This window comes from Rana temporaria, chromosome 5 (assembly GCF_905171775.1).
Source record: "Rana temporaria chromosome 5, aRanTem1.1, whole genome shotgun sequence".
Lineage (NCBI taxonomy): Eukaryota > Metazoa > Chordata > Amphibia > Anura > Ranidae > Rana > Rana temporaria.
Genome location: NC_053493.1, coordinates 131137078 through 131156984, shown reverse-complemented (window position 1 = coordinate 131156984; position 19907 = coordinate 131137078). Strand labels below are relative to the sequence as shown.

Below are 19907 nucleotides of genomic sequence, written 5' to 3'. Positions count from 1 at the left end.
GGTTAAAGGCCTTCACAGCAAATTCACAGCACAGAGCACTTTAATTTAATTCATTTATATTTTTTATATATTTCTTATATAATTGCACAGACTTTTTATAATGCTTATTTCGCTTATTTTGTGCACAATGGTCACTTTGTCTATGGTCTATTAATGGTGTGAACCACATACCATAATAAGACACATGTGAATTGAACTATAGGTTTACATTGGTTGGTTTGATCCATAACCAATCATATGAGCACTGAATTATAGAAGCATACTGGTTTAAACACCACACATTCACATATATTCCTTATTTCAAAAAATATTTTTATTTATTGGTTTACACATTAAATAAGAGGCGCCAATACCTACTACTTCACCTCTATTCACTTTTTACATTCCATTTCGGTGGAATTTTATGTAGGGGCAGCCACTTAATAATTAATACACCTTTCATTAGTATCACTCCAGTACCTGAAAATATTAGGTCTGTGGCGCGGGTTCTACTTACCCCTCTCTCATGTGTTAGAATGGCCCTGTCAAAGTTCAGACCAAAATGTAATTGAGAATCTGTGGCAAGACTTGAAAATTGCTGTTCACAGGCACTCTCCATCCAATCTGACAGAGGTTGAGATATTTTGCAAAGAAGAATGGGAAAAAATGTCACTCTAGATGTGCAAGGCTGGTAGAGACAAACTCAAAGACTTGCAGCTGTAATTGCAATGAAAGGGGATTCTACAAAATATTGACTCAGGGGGGCTTAATACAAATGCACGCCACACTTTTCAGATATTTAGTTGTAAAAAATGTGGAAAACCATTTATCATTTTCCTTCCACTTCACAATTATGTGCCACTTTGTGTTGGTCTATCACATAAAATCTCAAAAAAATACATTTATGTTTTTGTTTATAACATGACAAAATTTGGAAAATGTCAAGGGGTACGAATACTTTGTCAGGGCACTGTGTTTCCCCTTTGAAATGCAATAGAAATCTAAAAAAAATAAGATTTACATTGTCATCTTATTATTTTAATAAAAAATGATAAAAAAAGTTCTAAATCTATTCCTCAAGTCTTGTCACAGTGCATATTTTGTGGCTCACCTTAAAGGTGAACATGTGAATTCACAATTGCTTCAAGTACTGTATTTATGTTTATCTATAAGCCAAACCAACATGTATGCACTGTAGAAAAAGCTTCAAAGCATGGTAGGGAGTCAGTGGTCATCTCCTTTTCTATTTCTTGTAATAAATTTCAGTACGGATCCATCTGTGCCCTGACATCCACACATCACTCCCCTATTAAAAGGCGGAATATTCTCAAAATTGTATTAAAAATATAAGAGTCTTTGACTAGATATCACTGAGATATAAGAATCATAAAATATAGAAGTGCAGCTTGGAGATGAGAAAAACAAAGCTACTGTCTGAGGTTAGGGCTGCAAGTGAGATTTAACTCATTGTTTACAACTGCCCTATGTGTAACTTTGATACCGGTAGAAATCTGAATATTGCTAAAAAAAAAAAAAAAAAATATTAAAATCTTCCACATAACACTGGCCAAAGGCAGGGCCAATAAGTCACTGCACATAAAAATCGCACAGGAAAAATAAATTATAACATGAGAACCAATAGTCCCCAGCGTCCTAATAAAACAGCAAATGATGTAAATGGAATTCACATAACCTATTATCTCACACCTAAAGGCTCATTATATGTAAATACTAAGAATGGATATGATACCGTGGGATATTAAACATAAGCAATAAACCGAAGGTCGCATACAGGGGATTTATACTGTTCTGTTATTTAAATCCTTCCTACAACTTTAATAAACATTATGGTTCAATAGCATACTTGAAAATATAATAATGCTCACTGTATTTTGCAAATTCAAATATGGAAGAGTAAAAATGTCTGCTTGGAATTAAAAGGTGATTAGCTCTGGGCTTTCTTTCAGCCCTTTCGTTCCCATTTCCTTATCATAACTGGGGGCAGAAAATAAGCAACGTGCAAGACTATTACTGCAGCATATAATTTGGGATCCGTGTGAACGGGAAAATCACTGCATATTGAACAGAAAAAAGTCTGGTGTCAGAGGAATGTAGTAAACAGGCTGGAGAATATGAAGGTTTAATATGATTAGGTCTGCTTTTGGTGGTAAGTAAACATTTGTGCAGCTAAGACCCCAACATTAAACCTATGCCTATCTCTTTATGACTCCTACAATTAACCTTATGATAACCAACACCCTAACACGTAACCACAAAAATGTACCCTCAATACTTCAAGTATGAAAATATTATATATATATATATATATTAGGGCTGTTACTGATTAAAATTTTTGTGTTCGATTAATCAATTTTTTTTTTAATCGATTAATCAACTAATTTCGATTAATTATAACGCACATACAGATTCAACTACTTTTAGCTGATCTCCTTGCATTGCAACTCTGCATTAGTCAGTGGTAAATGTGGGATACACTATATACAATCACCCAACACTAGTTACCATATTTATCGGCGTATAACGCGCGCCGGCGTATAACTGGCACCCCCAATTTAAGAGAGAAATTTCAGGATTTAAAAATAAATAAATAAACCACTTAGAAGCAAAATAATGGTCAGTGTCCCTCTACAGCCTGTGTGTCCCTCTGCAGCCTGTGTGTCCCTCTGCAGCCTGTGTGTCCCTCTGCAGCCTGTGTGTCCCTCTGCAGCCTGTGTGTCCCTCTGCAGCCTGTGTGTCCCTCTGCAGCCTGTGTGTCCCTCTGCAGCCTCACCTCATCTCCTCATGCAGCCGCCAGTCATCTCGTACAGCCGTCATTGCGTCCCTCTGCCGCCTCGTGTCCGTCTGCAGCCTGTGTGTACCTCTGCAGACACACCATCTCTTCACGCAGCTGCTCGCCATCTCGTACAGCCGTCATCGCTCGGCGTCTGCAGTCACATACACAGTCCCGTGTGTGACGTCAAAGCCGAGTAAAGGGAAGATGACGGCTCGGTGAATTCCGGCAGCACTCGTTCCCCTCAGAGTCCGAGGTGTGCTATCGGCGTATAACGCGCACCCCTGCTTTGTCCCCGATTTTCAGGGGAAAAAAGTGCACGTTATACGCCGATAAATACGGTAGTTTCCACAATCCATGACTTAACTTCACAGTTCACACAAATACGTTTTAAATTCAAACTGTAGCACTTATGTAAGTAATTTTTTCTTATTAAACTTTAAGAAAAACGTAGAAAGTTTGTTTAACTTTAATTATAAAACTTATCTAGTATATTGACTGTCAGTCACTTTATAGTAGGCAAGTAGGCATCACTTTAGCCAGTCACGCAGACATACCAGAGTGTTTACATTTTCTGGAAGCAGACATGATCGCATTTTATTGACAATATACTCTGAACAGTCTTTCGCACGGAACAGATGTTGTCGATACACAAAGAATTGTCTGCACAAAACTGCTTAGGACAGGAAAACGATGGTTATTTTTGTCCCCTTCCCCTGATGGAGCCTGATGCATCCTCCTGCTCCACAGATGCAAAGGTATCTCAATCCAATGGGTGCAGTTTGCTCGCATCCAGCAGGGCAAGTCTCAGGCCTCGTACACACGACCGAGTTTCTCAGCAAAAAACAGCAAGAAACTTGCTGGGAGATATTTTTTTGCCGAGGAAACCGGCCGTGTGTACATTTTCGTCGAGGAAACTGTCGAGAAACTCGACGAGCCAAAAAGAGAGCATGTTCTCTATTTCCTTGACTGGAATGGAGAAAATTGGCTTGTCGAGTTTCTCGACAGCCTAACAAGGAACTCCTTGGTCGTGTGTACGAGGCTTCACTGTCCAGGCAGACTATCTGCCTATAGTAGATTTTGATGTTACACTTCCTTTAACCACTTGCACCCTCTTCCTGGCATTTTTAAGCTTTCAGCGCTGTAGCACTTTCGAATAACAATTGCGCGGTCATGATACACTTTACTGAAATTAAATTTTTATAATTTTCTTCACACAAATAGAGATTTCTTTTGGTGGTATTTAATCACTGCTGGTGACAAATTCTTTGTTTCTGTCAGTAAATTATGTAAAAAAGTAATTTTTCTTCTTCAGTGATGTGTGTGATGAGGCGGCACTGATGGGCACTGATTAGGTGGCACTGATGAGGAGGCACTAATATGCCACACTTATGAGCACTAATAGGTGGCACTGATAAGCAGCACGAATAGGTGGCACTGATGGCCATTGATTGATAGGTGGCAATAATGGGCGACACTGATAGCCAGCACTGACTGGCATCACTAATGGGCACCAATTGTGACACTGGTGGCACTATAATGTAATCAGGGCACTGATGATCAGTGCCATGATTACAAGTTTTGTTGTCCCCTGCGAGGAGATGCCGCTGATGGGCTCTCCTCACCACGCACTCTGTCAGTGGGAGGCGAGGAGCGACGATTACCAGCATCTCCATGTTTAAATGTGACCGGCTGTGATTGGAGCTGATCATATGGTTAAAGAGCGGCAGACAGAGATCGGGGTCGTGCCATGTCCTAGCAACATGGCGGGCACGCAAGGGTGTTCTGGGACGAGAACCGCACCGCTCCGCCGGTGCGCTGGTCCGCTCCGCTCTGTGATGCCGTCATGGAGGAGTGGAAGAGGACTCCACTGGCAACCTGTGAAGCTCTGGTGAACTCCATGCCCAAGAGGCTTAAGGCAGTGCTGGAGAATAATGGTGGCCACACAAAATATTGACACTTTAGGCCCAGTTTGGACATTTTCACTTTGGGTGTTCTCACTTTTGTTGCCAGTGGATTAGACATTAATGGCTGTGTGTTGAATTATTTTGAGGGGACAGCAAATATACACTGATATACAAGCTGTGCACTCACTACTTTACATTGTGGCAAAGTGTAATTTTTTCAGTGTTGTCACATGAAAAAATGTATTAAAATATTTACAAAAATATGAGGGGTGTACTCACGTTTGTGATAAACCGTGTATATAAAATGTTCTTTTTTTTTTATTACACACACACAAACATATACAAACATTTTTAAAATGAACAAGCTTTTAAAAAATGTTGAATAAAAAAATGCCTTAAAACCATTATTATTTCACTGTCAATATTTACCATTGCAACTAAACATTCAATATGCTATCTGAATCAAATACCCTGAAGGACAAATAAATGCACGCTCTGCTAATTATGTTTTAATTACATTGTAGTTGATCCATATGCACAGTTTTCCAGGTTATTTCTAAGCAAGCAAAACTGCATCTTGACTATCTGGCACATTTATATAACCAGAGACATGTCCAGTAAGGAGAGTGACTTCCAATTTATTATTAAACTCAACTATTGATGTACTCTCGCTGGCTTCTGCTGGCAGCTTCTCCAACAACACAACATGAGCGCTGCGAAAAATAATTCTCCTAATTTATGATTGCACTTATTGCTAATCAATGGCAATTTACAGTCCCTAGTAAAGCGTTGGAGGTGAGTGGTAAATAATGTTTCTGGTCTGTGTGTGCGTGGACAGTAAAATAATACAGGAACACTTTTTTACTGATGATAGCAGATACATTTTTATGCTTGCAATATTAACTGACTTTTGCAGTCCTCGGAGAGGTACTTAGAGCACACCATCTCCTAAGGTTGTCAAATATTGAACACAGCACAGTTAACTTGCACACCTTGAGGGATACAGCTTCATTAGATCTAATTCAAGAAAATAGTAGAGAGTGCTCTCTACAGAATACTTTCAAATAATATTGGGAAATAACAAAGATATGTTGGATAGCGGTTATATTATTGACAATAACAATATTAATGTCATCAAATTGTTCACTGTATTCCAAAACTTGGTGAATTCAGCAATCATTTTTAAAGAGGCAGTCAGTCAATCTAGAGACTAGAATACAAACTCCCTTGCCTACAGTTCCTAACTTTACCCACTTTTGCCATTTTTCCTCCTGGTATACATAGTGGGCCAGATTCAGATACAATGGCGTATCTGTCCAGCCCGCGTAACGTATCACCGATACGTTACGCCGCTCTAACTTTGGGCGCGAGTTCTTTATTCAGAAAGAACTTGCGCCCTTAATTACGGCAGCGTAACGTATGTGTTGCGGCGTAAGGCCGCGTAATTCAAATGTGAAAGGGGGGCGTGTTTTATGTTAATGTGTGATGACCTGACGTGATTGAAGTTTTTTTACGAACGGCGCATGCGCCGTCCGTGTACATATCCCAGTGTGCATTGCTCTAAATGACGTCGCAAGGATGTCATTGGTTTCGACGTGAACGTCGAAACCGCCGGGCGGTCGGTCGTTTCTGAATCAGCGTAAATCCTCATTTGCATATTCCTTGCGTAAAAATACGGAAGCGCCACCTAGCGGCCAGCCTGGAATTGCAGCCCAAGATCCGACGGTGTAAAACACTTACACCTGGCGGATCTTAGGGATATCTATGGGTAACTGATTCTCTGAATCAGTCGCATAGATACGACCGTCGGAACTCAGAGATACGACGGCGTTTTAGGCGATACGCCGTTGTATCTCTTTCTGAATCCGGCCCAATGTGTTTGATTTGAAAGGATTACTCCACATAAAATGTAAATCTTGGTTATTGGGGAATCATAATACACTTGTTTGCCCTCTCACTTGCTATGTATTGTTCAAACGCCTTTATTGGAGTGGTGGCCAACTTTCTTGATATGGAGGGCCTCAAGTGTGGCCCTTGGCATCACTAAAGAGCCACACAAAAAACTGTCAGAGACTGTAAACCTGCTATAGGAGTTGTTGGAGACAATTAATCTTTTTTTGACAAAAACATTTTTTGGCATAATTTTGGTCAGCTGCATGTTTTCAGTGACGAAAACTAAACAAAAATAAAATTTGAATTAAAGTGGTTGTAAACCCCATTCATGAAATTTGACCTAAGCACGTATATCTGTAGTGTTTACTTATCTCTCTCCAAAGCTCTGAGTGCCATTTCTCTCTGGTGGTCCGTTCTTCCGTTATCAGCATTATTCCCTTCTGACAAGTTCCTCCAACACAAGAGATAAAATGAGCTGAAAATGTGTGTCAGGAGGGTGCTTAGAGGGAGAGGAGCACTGAGCTTTTCTATTCAGAGTACAGCTCTGCATGTTTCTTTGCCTATGTGGAAGGGGGGGGTCCATTTCTCCCAATCAGCTCTCACACAGTGTAAGTGCAGCTCTCCATCCACTGCTGAAAGACGAAGAAAAATTTCTAACACAATCTGCACATTTCAAAAAGGGTAGAAATGGGAAGACTGCAGATATACAAGTAAAACGTATGTAGGAGGATTTGTTTCAGCTATGTGTATCATCCACTTTAAGTCAATTGCCGAAAACTATGATGAAAATCAATTCCAATTTTTAACAAACAAAAATGAAAGGGAAATATAGAAGAGGGACGTTTACCCACCTGAACTTCCCCTTTCCTCAGAGCTCTGCCTGCCTCTTAAACCCCATCCCCCTGATAAGTTGTATTGGCTGAGAGATGCAGGCTCCATCTGTCTGCCTGTTGCCTGGGAGTTCAGGAACAATGCCCTGCAAGTGCAAACCATGTGGTGAGCATTTCCCCTCCCAGCAAGGTAGAATAACAGCCTCCCCAGACAAGTTCTCTGCCCTGTACACTCCCTCGCTCCCATTTACTTCCCCATCCCCTCTACATGTTATTTGATTTTTACTCCAGGTGTATATAATGAGTTTGGAAATTCTTAACTAATGCATGACAATTTAACTAAACCCATCTGATTTTAGTGTACTAAAATGTACTGGAGATTTTTGTCAACTAAAATATGACAAAAACAAAAACAATTCAGATGACTAAAACTAAAAAGGCATTTTAGCCAAAAGACTATGACTAAAACAAAATCAAAATTTTAGGTCAAAATTAACACTGCTGGGGGTGAGTATCAGGAGACATTCAGGGACTGGAGACATATTACATGAGATAGTTATAACAGGGATACACAGTTTAGTGTCTGCAGGGGCCCAGAGGGCCACACATAAAATGCCAAAGATCCAAATGCAGTCTTCTGGCCGTAGGTTGGGCACCAGGGCTTTACTGCAATAAAGCCTCAAATAACCTGTTGCAGTCAGAGAACTTGCAGTCCTTTTTTCCAGGAAACAGAAAAAATTGATAAAAGAGTCACTAAAAATATAAAATTCTGATAGGAAATTCAAACTACAGACAGCTGCTAAAAATGAAATAACAATTCTGAAAAAAACTGATCATTTATTTAAAAAAAATAAAAAAAATTAAGAAAACTATGGCTGTGTAGAATAATCACAGCTAATTGTCATTAACCCCTTGCCGACCAGCGCACAACGATATACGGTACGTCCCCTTTAAGATGTGTCATTGCGCCGCAAGCTCCGTGAGTCCGACCGCGTGTCCTGCGGACTCGATGTCCCCAGGGATACCCGTGATCGTCTCACGGAGAGTAAGAACGGGGAAATGTTGATGTAAGCAAACATTTCTCCATTATTCCTAGGATAGGACATTGATCACAGCTCCCTGTAATCGGGAGTAGTAATCAGTGTCGTGTCACACATAGCCCACCCCCCCCCAGTTAGAACACATGCCTAGGACACACTTAACCCGTTCAGCGCCCCCTACTGGTTAACCCCTTCACTGTCAGTGTAATTTTTACAGCAATCAGTCAATTTTTAAAGCACCGATGACAATGGTCCCAAAATGACATCGAAAGTGTCCAATGTGTCCGCCATAATGTTACAGTCACAATAAAAAATCGCTGATCGCCACCATTACTAGTAAAAAAAATAATAATAAAAATGCCATGAAACTATTCCCTATTTTGTAGACGTTATAACTTTTGCACAAACCGATCAATAAATGCTTATTGCGATTTTTTTTACCAAAATATGTAGAAGAATACGTATCAGCCTAAATTGAGTACAATTTTTATATATGTATTTTTTTTGGGAATAGTTATTATAGCAAAAAATAAAAAATGTTGCTTTTTTAAAAAAAAAAATTGCCCTATTTTTGTTTATAGCGCAATAAAAACCACAGAGGTGATCAAATACCACCAAAAGAAAGCTCTATTTGTGGGAAGAAAAAGAACGTAAATTTCGTTTGGGAGCCACGTCGCACGAACACGCAATTGTCAGTTAAAGCGACACAGTGTCGAATCGCAAAAAGTGATCTGGTCTTTGGGCAGCCAAATGGTCCGGGGCTGAAGTGGTTAAACAAATTATCATCCAGATATGATAAAGTTTACTGCAAGCATACCATGCGTGTATGCCACATAATGCCAAGGTACATAATATCCCAATGAAGAAAAAGAGACTGCCGCTCCAGGCAAATGCAATAAGCAATCAGTGTCCTCCTCAAAGACCGTGGGTGCTGACGCGTTTCGCACAATCAGTGCTTATTCATAGCTAAAGATACATAATATCCCAAGATGAAATTCACTGGGAAAGTGAATAAAGAAACATCCAGCAACTACATATTAAAGCTGAACCACAGCCAAACAATTGAAAAAATAATTGAACATATAGGAGTTTATTTACTAAAGCTAGAGATTGCAAGATCAGGCTCACTTCTGCATAGAGATTGTGGGAATATACAACATACAATACAGAGAGAATTTAAACTAGATGCATTTAAAAATGCATTCAATTTGTTTTTCAAAGCATATGGGAAATAAATGGTGTTTTAATATGCATGCATCTGACTCTAGAAACCCTGGACACCTAAGGCTGCTTTCATACTGAGACGCTTTGCAGGCGCTATTGCGCTAAAAATAGCGCCTGCAATGCGCCCTGAAAGAGCCGCTCCTTTCTATCTAGTGTAAAAGCCCGAGGGCTTTCACAATGGAGCGTTGCGCTGGCGGGATGCAAAAAAAAGTCCTGCCAGCCGAATCTTTAAGGTGCGGTGAGAGCGGTAAAAATACTGCACCTATAGCGCCCCTGCCCATTGAAATCAATCGGGTAGCGCCTCCAAACTGCCCGCAAAGCAGCGTTTTTGCAGGCATGTTTAACCCTTTTTTGGCCATTAGCAGGGGTTGAAATCTACCCATTAGCGCCCGCAAATCGCGACAAACACGATGGTAAAACCCTGCTAAAAATAGCAGCATTTTACCACCAGTGCACCAAGCAACTCAGTGTGAAAGTACCCTAAAGCAACTAGCAAGCATGCTCATCCTGTTACTAAAAAGGCACTTATTGGTCACAAATTATTTACCAAAATCAATAATGGGCTTTCCTTCGGATCTACTCAGTAGACACACGCCAGTCTCCCTCTTTCTCTAAACAGTGTAAAGCTGACCAAGAGTAGTAAGCTGCTTTAACTTTTGGCCATACTGCTGCTGTGGGTCCCAGGAGTTCACTTAACGTAGTTCTGCACTCCTGTGATCTAGATTTAGCCGCTGTTGGCTGACATCAGAAGAGCCAGTTCAGACTCTGCAGGGATCCTAAAAATAATATTGGAATGCACCCTCATGTCCGACCGGCAGCTGGCTCAGCCTCTCAACGTGCTGCTAGGAGACCGAGCCAGCCACTTTCACCCCTTTGCAGAATCTGGTGATCCAATGAGCACTGTAGTGGCAGAGCAGAGAGTGGTGACTGACAGTCACTGTTCTGTGCTAAGAATGGACCTGAGAACTGAGCGATCAACAGGGATATCGGATCAGATCGATGCTGCATCCACCTAGGGGAGTATGAATGTTTATTATTTTTGAATCCTGCACCTATCTTAACTCTGGATCTTCACCATGGTAAATTCCATAGTAACAAATTATTCAGGGGAATTCAATTCAGTCTGCCTGGACCTAAATCCAGAGACAGGGAAGTAAATCAGTTGAATAGTACAACCATAAGAAGATGGGAAAAAAATACAGACAAGTGGCAATAATCCAATTTAGACTGAGGAAGCTCCAGTATGCTATAAGGACCACTAACAACGTCTCTGTAGATATTTAATGAAACATGAGATGTTAAATGTAAATTCTTCTGCACTTCAGCAGAGAATGGTTTGATGCATGTCAAGTTTAATATGGTTCTTACAGGAATGAACATGAAAATATTTTTCAGTTAGGAGAGGAAAAATAGTGGATATTCAGAGTTCTGCACATCACTGAACAAGGCACTTCAAGAAAAGCACTTACTTTTATATACACCGACAGCCTGAAAATTAGCATACGTGAACATATCATAGAAATAATGTGCTTCGAGGGAAAGCAGCTTCATGTAAGTGTTGTCATGTATGAAAGGTCATTCTAAAGAGTACTTGTATAAAGGTAAAATATTTCACCAAACATCACAGCATAAAGTTATAGCAAACACAATGACAACCTCAAAAATGACAATCTTCTTCAATACAACTCAATATAAATTGTTCATACATATGATAGATATATGTTCATTCATTCAAACAGCTGCAACGATTTTTCGTTCATGAAATAAGTAGCAAGGTACTACTGACACATGCACACAAAATAGAGGGCCAAAAATATATTATACATTTATATAAATATAAAATAAAACATTTCAAAATACTGGTTAACCACTTGTCCACCGGAGGACGTCATATGACGTCCTCCACTTTGTGCGGTGATATCTGAATGATGCCTGAAGCTACAGGCATCATTCAGATATCGCCGTCTTCAGCCACCGATTCTGTGCACTATAAGAACGATCAAAGCGGCGGTTCTGCCGCTTGATCGTTCTTCTAGGCAGCGGGAGGGGAGACCCCCCCGCCGCCATCCGGTGCTTCTCCGAGCTCTCCCGTGCCATCGGGCGCCCGGAGAGCGAATCGGTCGGCACTGCCTGGAAAGCATAGAGATGACTGGTGACTACGGGAGAGGCAGGAGTTAACTGCCATATCAGATATATAACTGGAGAAGATAGAGGAGAGGAATGGAAGAAAACAGTACTCGAACACATAATCACCTATCTATGCAAATTACTACTAGACTAGAGGAGAGAGTTCTGGGAGACTAGTCTGAGGATTTTTTAACTGATTCACTACCCCACTGTGGAAGACCCCCAAGGTAACACCTTCAAGGGAATTGTCTCATTCAGATAGCCATCCAACATATAGGACTATTCCCTCAGAGTATATAACTTTTCATATACAACTAGTCAACTTTCTAGGATTATCCCTGATCCACCGTTCAATTGATGTTTTCTATGGATGTTTATTTCATTTGATGGTTATTCATCCATTTCCCTATTTGTTCACTTGTTCACATTTCATTAAGGTGTTGTTTATAGTTTTATTTTCTTTAGCGCAAGATCACTTTATATCATTTTCATTTTGTGTATGGTGAACACTACTAGATTTTGCAGCTTCAGATTAGAATTCTACTCACATTTACTTTATTCACTTGCAATAGCGCACAAGAGTCATTCACTTTAATAACTTCCAAAATGCCTGCTAAGGCCTCGTTCACACAGGGTGTATTAAAGTGTATACCAATGGAGGGCCATGTTTACCCACAATGGGGTGCACAGGTTTTCCATGCATCCCTGTGCAGGAAGTCCCATTGAAATCAATTGGGAAGCAGCAAGCTGCAGGGGCACAGCCACTGCTCCCAATCTGACATCCATGCAGGCACCCAGCCAAAAATACAGTGTGAATTTGTGAACACACACCCATACAGATGTCAAATTGGGAGCATATGTGTCCCGGGGAGACTAGAGTGGGGGGCAGATAAGAGCAGGGGGTGTGTTAGAGAAGGTGTAGGGAGATGACACAGCAGCAGGGGCAGCAGAGGAGCAGAGGAGTGGCGACAAGGGGGAGGGTTAACATTTTAGGAGAATAGATGCCATCAGAGGCTTGTCAGTCATTGATCACAGCTATTTTTTGTATTCAGCAGAGTCTGCTCATTAGTTCTACTTCAAGTTCATGGTCACCAAAGTGATCATGAGCTTACAGCAAACGTAAAACTTACTGAGCTAGCTAGCAGGAAGCGGTTCTGTGCAGCTGTAGATTTTACAGTACATTGAAAGGGTTAGCTGATGTGGCCCCTTATGGACTCCCTGTAGTGCATTCCCTGTTAGTGAGAGCTTGCATGCAGTGATCTTGCGATGCATATCATTTCATTAAACAAGTCCAACCAGATGAGCATGGTGTATAGACTCATAAGTTGGAAGATCTCACAAGTGGGCCTTTAGGTAGATATTTATACAGAGGGAATCTACTATGGTGGTTGTCCATAAAGAACAAGGTCACTCAAATAAAAGTTGTCCTTTAAATGCATCCAGTGACTCTAGTGTTATATGTTGTAATTTCTGTGATTTTGGACGATTCACTGTCTGCCGCCATTAAAAGAGGGGAAAAAACAATGTCTGTCATATAACCTGCAACTGACTATTTTAAGGTAACATTTATCAACATAAAACTAATTTTATATGATTGTGTATTAATAAAACATCAGCACACTTCCTGTTCAATTACATTGCAAAAGGAACCTGAAGCATCACACGTGTTATCTATAGTATTTCAATTGGGTTTACTTCAAGCCATGCAGATTATCATTAATTTATGATTCTATTGCCAATGTATTTTCTTCTACCAAGTACATTGTAAAGGCAGCAATACCTATATGAATGGAAGAGGTATTTCAATACTGTATTCATGCATTTAATATCACCCATTAGTAGCCTCACTCTTACAAGGGCAGAGGGAATGGTGCTGCTATTGCATAAGTCAGCCTTTCTCAAAAATTTGAACATGGAAAAATTCTAAAATGATTTTCAGGTTTCAGGGAACCCTCGTCAATCATTCCTATATTAACAGCTCATGGTTCATTAGTGTGATGGTCAGAATGGGCCTTACATATGTGGTCAGTGGGAGGAATACTCTTACAGTTTGCAAAAAAATCCCCATCATCATTTGTGTCAGTGAGTACATATCTTACAGGCAGAAATTGCTATTTTAGAAACCTCAAGCAACCTTTGAAGGAACCCTAAAAAGGCTGGTATGAGTGCTAGCAAGAATTACCTAAGTGTTCCTTAAGGGTCAGTTGACACTGGTGTGATGCCAGACATTGCATGCGATTCGCAGAGCACTGCTGTTCACATCACATGCAATGTCTGTGCGATGCGATTTCAGCCATACAGATAGTATGGCTGATATTGCACCGCATTTGGTCCAAACACTCACAGGACCCTTTTGTTTGTTCAGACAAGAATCGGATGACATGGGTGTTTACACCTAACTGTCAGTTCGCAGTGCGATATGTGAGCTGAACTGGGGGTGTCGTTAACATTGTATGACACTCCCCAGCAGTTTGCATATGGCAGTGTGAACTGCCGTGCGAGTCGGGTGCGATGCGGGAACCCACAGTGGATTCGCAGGGTTCTCGCATCACACCAGTGTGAACCGGCCCTAAAAGTAACATACAGGGTTCATGCACACGGACAAACTAAAGGTATTTTTTATGCCTACCATTAATCTCCCAGTGTTTTACCGCACCCAGGGATGTGCCACATATAGTCCATCAAAAAAGTGCATCAGCGTTTAACCATGCATGTGGATATGGCAGGCTACACACAACATAAGCAATTCCCTGGGCACATAAAGGCACAGGAAGATTTATGCTAGGCTTAAAATGTGCCTATAATAGTATGTTTGAATGAACCCAAAAACTTATTGTGACCAGAATTTTTATTTTTTTTCTGTTAAAAAAACAAAATACAAAAACCAGTACAATTGAAAAAAAAAACTGCCCCAGTACTCTTACTTTCCAACCTGTAGCATAATTTGTACCAGCAATATTCACTTTTAGCAGGAGAAGAATTAGTCTTACAATGCACCCCAGGAATAGGTTGCTTCAGTTATTTATTAGAGCAGAGGTTGTGAAATGAAGGAAGCACCCCATTCTCATTTTCATTTTTACACAGTGATATTTTGATCAGTTTCTACTTGTTTTAATTAATGACAATAATCCCCAACGATGCATTTGGATAGTCAAAGAAACTGGTGATTAAGAATTGCTATGGATCTAGTCCTTCATATTAATTTTCATGATGCAAGTTTTTATTGCACAATCAATTGCATTTCAAAACGGTAGTAAAGCCCCTTTGTGACTTTTACCTACAGGTTGTTGTGGAAATTTGACGATGTATTTAATATGTATTGTCATAGTGTCACCCAGTGTTTAGTACTTCCGCAACCCGCTCTAAAAGAGCTGACTGGGGCAGTCTGAGACTGGTTGAATCTCGTCTGGTAGTAGAAAATGTCTTGAGGTTGGAGTGTGATGTTTGCGGCGTGGGCATATGTCCGCCGGCGAGGGGCCCTCTGTGCATTTAGCACGGACGATCGTTGAGGAGGGGATACGCTCACTCCGCAAGGACAATAATAGTTATAGGCGGATGTGCGCTCTTGTCTCGGCTATGTCTGATCAGCATGGTTTGGGATCCATAGCGTACGCCTGTAGATAGCCTCCATTCCACCTACAATAATGGTATAATCTACATATGCGTTATTCTATGGAATGGCGCAGATTAAGGATTCTATCAGCGATAAGATGGGAGCTTGTGAACGTTTTTGGAGTCAGGGAAGGCATACATGCATTCCCTGCCCAGACACGCCCATAAGACTTTAGCCAGCATTGTATTCATTTTATGTATTATATTCATGTATTCTATTCATGTATTGTATAGGACAACCTGTTAGAGGGATGTCCTTATATGGTGCTTGTTGTGTCAAGGGGACACCCTGTGATGACCACTCCCATGGGGGAGGTGATTAGCTGCCACAGTGAGCACTTCCTGTTTTGGGAAAAAAAGGAGCTGTGATAGGCCATTACAGGGGATGATGGCGGCGATGGCGAACTGAGAACATGCTGGTGTCATGGTCTGTTATTGAATGAATGGAAGGGAATGAATGGTGAGTGAAACTTTTAGCTTAAAAATTGATTATTTCACTAAGACAAAATGTGTTACTTTTAGAGACACAATATCTGTCTGTGTGCTCTGCAAACAGCCAGATTTCTATAACAAGGTAAGCCTATAATAAGGCTTACCTGTAGGTAAAATTAATATATCCTAAACATGCATCATTTAGGAGATATTCACCCTGGATGCACCTGGTGACACTCTGAAGGTCTGGCATACCACAAGCTTCGTGTCGGCGCTGCACCGATTTCAAAAAGTAGTTCCTGTACTACTTTTTGCGATTTCGAGCCACGAGTTACATTGACATCTGTGCAAAAACCTGCACAGATGTCTCTGAAATCGCGGCCGAAATCAGGACTGCCAGCGGGAGTGAAATCGTGCGAGTTCAGCTGAACTCGTACGGCTTCACTCCCGCAGACCAGTGTGAACCTGGGCTAAATGTCTATTTTATAATCCCAACATCAATCGAGCAGCTGCACCTATATCCAGAAGGATTACTTGCACCCATGGTGTACATGTGACATTTACTGAGAGATCACATTACTTCTATCTCGCTTGACTATGCAAGTTAAGACACAGACAGACCCAGTTACAATTTTGTGCCATTTCAAATTGTAAAGGGACTATATATTAGCTATTAATGATTAGGATTGTTAGGACATTTTTAGATTTTATTGAGCAGTTCTCTAACAGCTGCTCTGCTCCACTCCACTTTTTAAGGAAACACTACGGCGGTACCAACATGAAAAAAAACTTTAATGTGTATCCTGCTGAAGACACCCAAGTTCCCTTACAAACATTGTAAGAGTACAAAGATGTCTTTTTCCAGTTATCTGGCTAGTTGGCTTTACAATGACTGCAGACATGGTCCTTTCACACCAGCAAATAAAAGCCCATGGCAAACAAATGCATATACATTGTGATGTGTATTTAATATGCATTTCAATGCGCACTGTCTTGCAATTTTATGCACATTGGTCTGAGTTTTCATGTTATCAGTTGTAAAGTGACAGTTCCCTGGAAGGATCAAAAATTGTTTGTTTAACAACTTATTTTTCAAATCTTTACTTTTAGTAAAATTGCTTTAAATGCGTTTATGTGCTGCATGTGAACATAAAACTGTAGTGTGAACAAGGCACACAGAAAACCATTGTATGGTATGTAGGAGCAAAGACTCCTCCACACCCTTGCATGCAAGCCATGCATGTACCATAGGAAGCAATGTTATGCAATGAGGCTGTTCAGATCTGTGCAGTTTGAAAAATAAGGGATGTCCATTCCACACATTCCAGCGCTGCGATTTCTTATAATGAAAAAGTGTCAAACTATGCTGCAACACAAGTGAAAAAAAGGACAAATGCAGACATAAACAGATGTGAACCTGGCCTTAGAGTACTGTAATTCAGAGATGCTGAAGTCACCACAGACATGAGACGTCAATGGGTGACTCAAAGTCAAATTCCTGCCGAACACTAACTAGTCTTAAAAATGTATCACTCCCCCTCCTGCTACCTAACCTGTGTAAAAAAGGCATATACTTATTTCAGCCAAGTCCATGTGATGCGGCTCCCCCTTTTCAGTCAGCGGAGGCTGCAGGGGAGAGGGGGAGTGCCGACAACAGCTGGGATATGGGAGCCTATGGATGACGTCATGGCTTCAGGCTTTACCAGTCGTTGTCAATGGCTCTTTACTCTCCCCTGCAGTCGTCACTCACTGGCGCAGTGGATCACATGACTGAACAGGAGGAGGCTGAAAATAGGTAAGAATAGGCTTTTCTTTTGTTACACAGGTTAGTCCGCATAGGTAGCAAAAGGAGGGAGAGAATATTTTTAAACATAGTTACTGTTAGGCACGAATTCCACTTTAAAGGTGTTGTAAAGGTTTGCTTTTTATTTTCTAAATAGGTTCCCCTTAAGCTAGTGCATTGTTGGTTCACTTACCTTTTCCTTCGATTCCCCTTCTAAATGTTTTTTTTCTTTGTCTGAATTTCTCACTTCCTGTTCCTCCTCCAGTTAGCTTGCCCCCATCATCCAAGCCGTTCTGGCTGGGGGTTAGTCAGTGTGCTTGCCCCCTCCCTTGGGACTACATCCTTGCGGGGAAATGCTGCCGCATGGATTTAGTCCCAAGGGAGGGGGCAAGCACGCTGACTAACCCCCAGCCAGAACAGCTCAGATGATGGGGGCAAGCTAACTGGAGGAGGAACAGGAAGTGAGAAATTCAGACAAAGAAAAAAAAACATTTAGAAGGGGAATCGAAGGAAAAGGTAAGTGAACCAACAATGCACTAGCTTAAAGGAACCTATTTGGAAAATAAAAAAACAAACCTTTACAACCCTTATAATCCACTGGTATCAAACTACAACTAATGGGCTGACTGACTCCACATGTTCACCAGGGCTCTCAAGTTCTGGGAGGGCTTCCCTGGACGTCCTATCGAGAACAAGCTTCCCTGGGGCACACAACAGGAAGTGTGTGTGGTTGATGTGTCCCTTGGACACAGCGGATTACAGATTGGAATAAAGGGCCAATCACAGCAGCCCTTGACCATGTGATCAGCTTTGTCCAATCAAAGCTGGTCACACGTAAACAGCGTATAAGGAAAAAAGAGCCAATTTGACAGGGCAAAGTTAGTACAGCATTTACACTGATAACCAGGGCACTGATCATTAGTGCTCTGATTATCACCACAGCCTATCAGTGCTCACCAGTGTCGCCTCATCAGTGCCGATCAGTGCAGCCTCATCGGTGCCCTTCAGTGCCCATTAGTGCAGCCTCATCAGCGCACATTAGTGAAGAAGAAAATAATATTGTTTTTTGTTTATATAGCAAATAATGAAAACCCCCAATGGTGATTAAATACCACCAAAAGAAAGATCTATCTGTCTCAAAAAAATTATAAAAAATGTATTTGGGTACAGTGCTGCATGACCACGCAATTGTCATTCAAAGTGTGACAGGGGTGAAAGCTGAAAATTACCTGGGCAGAAAAGGGGTTGAAGTGGTTGATATGGTGACTTTGGACTTACATTAGGGTATATGCTAACTGTGCTCTCACATTGTTTTTGTTTATGCCCTTTTATGCTGTAACTAAACAAAGATAAATGACAGGGAGGGAATTAATCAGAATGTAATGTGTCTGATGCTTCTTAGATTGAGTTAGTGACTTGGATCAGTATGAATCTCCATCCCATTAAACAGTGCTTGTTAGTGTGAAAAAAAAAAGTTAGAAAGCGTTACCAAATAACTATTTACTATGTGTCCAAAGCCTCCATGTCACACACTGACAGTTAACACACACATTGGCAGCCATCTACATATTCATTAAAGTTTCTTGGAAGTAATCCAAACTTTTTACTGTTTTTTTTTTTTGTCTGGTGTTAAGCCTTTACAATCTTCTCTCATTTACTCATCAGAACTGTAATCATGTCAAAAGGACAATGTTTATCAAGATTTCTCTAGCCAAAGGAGACAAGCTTTTTGCCCTGGGCTTTGCCGAGAGCAGAAACAATGTCATGTGGGCTTTTATGAACTACTGCATTCATTTATTTATATAGTGATTCTAAGCTATTCTGATTTTTTTAAACTGAGCTGAGGGGACCCACGTTTCAGCTTTAAGCAAATTCGTTTTTTAAGAGAACCTTTACAAAAAGATGTGAGCAATTAAAAGCTGAAACTGCTGCACTGGACTCTGGAAATCGGCACTTTCTAAGGCCTCGCAGGAGCCGTTTGTCATACCACAAGCATCCTCAACCTGTGATTTCATTTTATAGCTTCTGAAATCGATGGCCTTCTATATGACTGTGGCTTGTTCACTCCCAATCATTTTAGAAGAGTGGTAATAATCAGCTGTATTATTTTGTCTCAGACGTACATTTAGTTCCTGTGTCTTAGTTTGGCGTTAATTAACAACGTGCTAATTCTAAGCTGTGGGGAAAAGTAAATTTATCTCTTTTTTTTCCATGCAGCGGCCCATTGCCTGCTCAGTGCTATTTAAATTCTGGAGCTATACTTGCTTGACAGGATACTGCACTGCTGCG

The 19907-nt window shown here is 40.8% G+C and overlaps 1 protein-coding gene across 1 annotated transcript in view; it reads right to left on the bottom strand.

Annotated features, from left to right (window-relative positions):
- The window catches only part of ULK4 (unc-51 like kinase 4), a 798383-nt gene that overhangs the window by 586480 nt on the left and 191996 nt on the right, over positions 1–19907 (bottom strand). The window lies entirely within an intron of this gene.